Source organism: Orycteropus afer, unplaced genomic scaffold (genome assembly GCF_000298275.1).
Source record: "Orycteropus afer afer isolate SDZICR_OR568_19922 unplaced genomic scaffold, OryAfe1.0 scaffold00749, whole genome shotgun sequence".
Classification (NCBI taxonomy): Eukaryota; Metazoa; Chordata; class Mammalia; order Tubulidentata; family Orycteropodidae; genus Orycteropus; species Orycteropus afer.
Window position 1 is genome coordinate 320,799 of NW_006922336.1, and position 5,852 is coordinate 326,650.

Sequence of the window (5,852 nt, forward strand, 5' to 3'; positions counted from 1 at the left end):
GAAAAGGGACGGATAGGGTTTACTAAAGGATCCCTGGCCGCACTTGGGAGTTAAGAGCTCTGCTGGTGATGGGTCTTGGGTACCAACTCTAGGTGGATTAGTCAGGGACTGAAGGCTTATTTATGAAAATGCCCCTTGGGAAGAGGAGGGAGTGCCCTTCTCAGAGCTTGCAAAACAGTCAGACTTTCTAAGCCCCCAGGTACTTTAGAACGATGGGTAGTGATTAGAAGGGATTGTGAGTGAAAGGGAGAATGATTTTTTTCCCCTGCCTTTTCCCCATTTTTGTTCAGCCACATTGCTTATTCTTATGGATTTTCCTTTACCCATTTTGCTTTTCTTTTATCCCCTTACTTGCCCCTCCTCATTCACTTTGTTTTTCTTTTCTAATATGTGGAAAGTGCTTTGTAACTGCAAAGCACGGTACCGATGTGAGTAAATTGAAGCAAATTCATTATTGATCGACTGCCCCCCTGTGTGTGGTGCATTGTGCTAAGGTGCCATGGGGGTTATAAAGATGACTAAGACAAAGTCCTGCAGTGGCTCATCTTTTCTGTTTCTTTTCCCATATTCGCTACTAAAATACTGCTTTCCTAGATTCCCACCAATTCCCCCTCCTGTATTCTCAGATACAGGCAAACATCTGTCATTTTACTTGTCAGTCATGGAAGAAAAAGCCAAGGCATATGCAGGAAGTGAGATGCTTAATTAAAACCTGTCTTAGTTATCTAGTGCTGCTGTAACAGAAATACCACAAGTGGATGATTTTAACAAACAAATTTATTTTCTCACAGTTTAGGAGGCTAGAAGTCCAAATTCAGGGTGCTGAATTCAGGAAGCTGGCTATAGAGGAAGGCTTTCTCTCTCTGCTGGCTCTGGAGGAAGGTCCTTGTCTCTGAGCTTCTGCTCCTGGCTGAATCTTCCTGTGGCTTGGCATCTCTATTCCCCTATCTCTACTTCTTTTCCCTGCTTAATCTCTCAAAAGAGACCGATTTAAGACACACCCTACACTAATAAGGTCTCATTAACATGACAAAGAGAACCCTTTCCCTAATGGGATTATAGCCACAATCCACAACAGAACCCTTTCTTTGAATTTATCTAAAAGGTTACTTAGTTTGAGTCAGTGGCTGAAATACTCAAAGAAAAGATATCTTAGCTTCATGGGAGTCAGATTACCTTCAGACACTAACTACCAATTCCCATGATGCTCCCTTGCAGTGAGAACTGCATACTCCATCTTCTTCACCTCCTGCCCTCCCAGTTCCATGCTGCACTTATCCCTCTTTCAACAATTTAGTTCAACTGAAGCTAGTATTACGATGCACATATTTTGACACACATTTTTAGTTTTCCAGTATACTAGTTCTTAAAAAATCTCTCTACCCTAAAATGTAGCTTCTTTGAAGATGGGCTAGCATCTTTGGCTGTGATTTTAAGTGGTTGTTATATTTAAATTGATTGACTTATTTTCATACCTGTTGAAGCATTTTAGAGGTATTTGAAAAGATCAATAAAGTAGTCAAGATATAAATTGTGTATCTCTGTACACATATGACTGGAAGACAGTAACTGATGCAATTATCAAGTCTCGAATATTTCAAGTCCCAAGCTGCTTACTGCTGGGATTTCTATAATAGTCATATAAATTTGATTTGAAATATTATCAGAAAATAAGATTTTAAAAACTAATTGGATGAAATATAAGCATTTCCTTAGCTTACTATTTACACTGTTAATTAACATTCCTTTCCTACTTTGTTCCTAAATAAACTTTAACAAAAGACATTTAAAAAATATGTTTCATGCCTTCCTCAGATCCAGAAATGTTTAAAAGTCAACTGCTAATTAGGCTGTAACTGGAATGGATAAATCTCATTTAGTATTGTATAATGTTCTAAAGGCAGTGCCAAAAAACGAACAGGACTTTTGAACAACTGCAACATTGTGGGAGTTTTTCAGAGTATGCTCTTCCTTATTAATGTGACAGTGTTCATCATCCTTAACATTTAAAACATATAGCATATGCTTTCAGCTATTCACAATCATAAATTGTTATAACTCTGTTTAGTAGGGCACATGCTTTATGCTCTTTCTAGGGTATTTTTCTCTTCATTGAACAGAAAAGGGGCCACTAGACATATAAGAATAGCTGGTCGTGTATTTGTGATTGCAGACAATTTATGGAAATGGTGTAGAAACTCAGTCATCAAAGAAGGAAATGAAGGGGAAAAAAACAAGATGAAAAGATTATTAAGCTTTGGTAACATATAGTCAAGATTATATATAAAAAAAACTATACAGTTAATTTTGATCTATTTTTATTAAAATCTATTTGATGGAGTTGCAAATATAAAATTTGTTAATTACTGCTAAAGCTATATGAAAACATTTGCATTTTTTTTTACTCACTCTCAGCTCTACTATTTGTAAAATCCAGTACTCAACTGAATTTTCTGCTGAGAGTGAAAATTTGATGTGACATAGTGTCAATGTTAATTCTAATAAATAAATTCCTCATAAGTCAGATACATAAGCAATTCTTCCTTGATTATCCTAATAGTAATTCTGACTATTTGAAGACCTTCTTACAGACTATTTGGAGACTGTCCTACAGACCTTTGGAATTTAAATATTAATTTGTAAAAATTTTGGAGAAAAATACCATTTAGCATTTTGAAACTAATATTCTTTCGTTAGAAATTGCATTAAATCCTCCTGTGGTGTGACAAAATTTTAAAACATAAACCCTTTTCAAAGTAAATAAAAATAACCTGGTTATTAGAAAAAGGCATGGGCAGAAAAGTAGGCCAGTAACTTTTTAATTTTTGCTCAGTCTATTAATCTAAAATACATTATTTCTCAGCTCCTATCTGTTCTCTTGCAGAGCCTGGAAATACTTCATAATCTGCATTTGTTTGAGTCCCCATTCTTTTCAACTTTTTTTTTTTTTTTTTTGCCACTGAAACATAACAAAAACCTCTGAATACTTTAGGGCCCTTACTGTTAATATTATTATTAACTTTTCTTGCCCGTGTCACACCCAATAATTCCAATTTTCTTCTTATACCCTTTTCCACTTTGAGACTCATTCCAAATATCCACATGACAAAGCTAAAGTTATTTTTCAGGACAAGGCTTTCTCCATGACATTCTTCCACTGATTGTTATTTCTTTTCTGGGTCAAATAAAGTGATTAGGTATTATTTTCAGAGTCAATCAACAGGCTTTTTGCTAGTGTTCTTATGGTCTCTATTATTTGTTCCAACCAATTTTGCATTCTTATGATTCTTAAAATAATCTGAATTTTAAGACAGTCTTTTCTCAAACCATCCCACACTCAACTGCTCTACCCTTTCCTATTTTCTAGAAACCATTTTCTATCAATTTTCTTCAAGAAGCATTCCCTGACTTCTAATTTCTGTCCTGAGATGACTCAGCCATCTTGAGGATCGAAAATGTAATACATTATTTTAGGTATAAAAAAGAAAGACAAACCAACATTTTGAATAGAACCTTTTAATAGAGGAAATGCAGTGATGAGATAAGTTCTATTCAGCGTGAATGTTAAATACTGTAAAGGAGAATGTATCTGATAGGGCAAAGAAGTTTTGACAAGTATGATGCTCTTTAGTAGTATTATTTACCCCTATAAGACCCAGAGCTGAGGCTGAAATTTATCTTAATTAGACAAAGGAAAATGTCAGAATTTTGAGTTAAACAGTCTTGAGACTTCAGGAATAATTTTCTGATAGGAATTTAAAAGTATACATTGTAAAGAAGAAAAGTATTAAAGTTGAAAATTATATTGATTGTATCACTTCCTTTTGAAAACTTAGATTTTTTTCTTTTTAATTGCAAAATGACTAGATAGTCACCAACAATTACCTGTTTTGGATTTGACATGTTTTGGAACAGGAAATCTTATAATTTTACACAAAGAAGAAATTTGTTTTTGATATGTATAGTTTAGTTCATAAGAAACATTATTTTATTTGGAATGTCATTAATATTTGTTCCTTAAGATAACATTCATAGTTTAGTGCAGAGTAGGAAGAAAGAGTATCTATATTTATGTGGCTGTACTCTGGCTTGGATTGTTTTAAATAAATTATTCTCTGTATTGGGAAAATTTGCCTTTGTAAGGGACAGCAGTAACAAGGATAAACCTATGCCAAGACAAAGAGAGACAGGTACCAACTAGTACATTTGGTAAACAAACAAAACTGACAAGCACCAATGGAAAGAGAAGATGATGTATTTAGTAAGTCAGGAAGGGGTGTATGGGAAAGGTAAGATTTTAGCCACTATTTAAGCTATTTATTTAACTTAGGCATATTCTAAGAGGGATATATTCAAAATGTAAAGGTACAGCAAGAGACTCTAGAGTTGAGATGGGGTGATTAACTGGAAAGGGATTGTGTATAGGTTTGTGTGGTTGAGGGCTAGAGGTGGGCAGTACAGGGAAAGTGAGGGAGGAGCATGAGTAGGTGGCACAAAAGTACAAGAACAAATCTGCATTTCACAAAGACAATAAAACTCTCATCGTGTCCCGAGTTTAAATAAATACCACATTATAAAACTTTGGCTGCCAAAAATAAGCCCACAAAGAATGTGTATTGAATTGGTACAGCTGTTTCAAATCTGTTTCTTAGGAATAATTTGGAAATAATGTAAAATGAGTTATTTTCATGATTAATTACATCATTAACATTATGTTGTTGGCTATTTAGGATTTTACTGATCCAAATTCTTATATGAAGAAGGGAGAGAGGATTTTAAGTATTAATGTTATTCTTAAAGCAATGATGAATTACCATTTTCATTTATAGCAGAGCAGCCTCAGATTGGACTTAATTTGTTCTTAATGACTTTTAGCTTTCTATGTGACTTCCCTACAGCACCTCACACATAAGGCTTATTGTGAAAGATGAAGTATTAGTTTCTATAAAATACTAGAAGGACAGATCATCTGTGCTAATTTAAAAGGGAGGGCTGGAGGGTGAATAATTTGATAAAATGGAGTCTAAAGCTTTTTATTTTTTTATGACTGTCATGGTCTAGTGTCTGACTGAAGAGCAAGTGTAATCTTCAATACAGGATCATTACATTGAATAACGTTCGGTGAGTGAATTCACAGTGTTCATGAGTAGCAAAGGCCTGTGCTCTTCAAAATGGTTTGTTTCTCTGGTTATGGATGCTGAATGATCAAAGGAAGCCAAAGGGTTAATTTTGCTAAGTATTTTAAAATGTTATTTTTATATTAAAGCAAACATGGATATTATATGCACAGTGCAGTAACAAAATTGGCATGATTTTAAAGATGAGACTAGGCTTAATAAGAATTTTAGACTTGCAGCAGGCTGTTTAAAGCTGCATTCTCAGACCTCCCAGGGTTATGAGTACACTCAGTTCAGCAATTATGGATTCATCAGTGGAAAAGTTTGAGAAGTGGTAGTTGGGTTTAGAAATGGTAAAATTAATGCACTCTGCTTCCTCTTTTTCTCCTGTTATTGCAAAGGGCAAAATAGCCTTTTTCAGTCAAGGTCATGCTAATTATTGCATCTTAATTTTGTTTGATCTAACCATCAACCTGTAGTCAGGACGAACTTCTTGATTGTCATCTGATCCTGCCCTCTTACTTTCCAACCCCATCAGCTTAACATAATTTAATAGCTTCTTACTGCTTTTAGGATAAAGATTGAGGTCCTTAATCTGGGCTATACGCCCCCTGAAGATTTGGTTATGAGGTAAGTCTTATTTTTAGTACCAGCTAGGCTGCTTCTTTCGGGAGCTCTGGTAGCATAGTGCCTAAGGCACTTGACTGCTAACCAGAAGGCTGGCGGTTCAAACCC

General features: G+C 34.9%; 1 protein-coding gene across 1 annotated transcript in view; it reads left to right on the top strand.

Annotated features, from left to right (window-relative positions):
* CNKSR2 (connector enhancer of kinase suppressor of Ras 2) overlaps nt 1-5,852 on the top strand; it is a 472,642-nt gene that overhangs the window by 905 nt on the left and 465,885 nt on the right. The gene's annotated exons all lie outside the window — the stretch shown is intronic.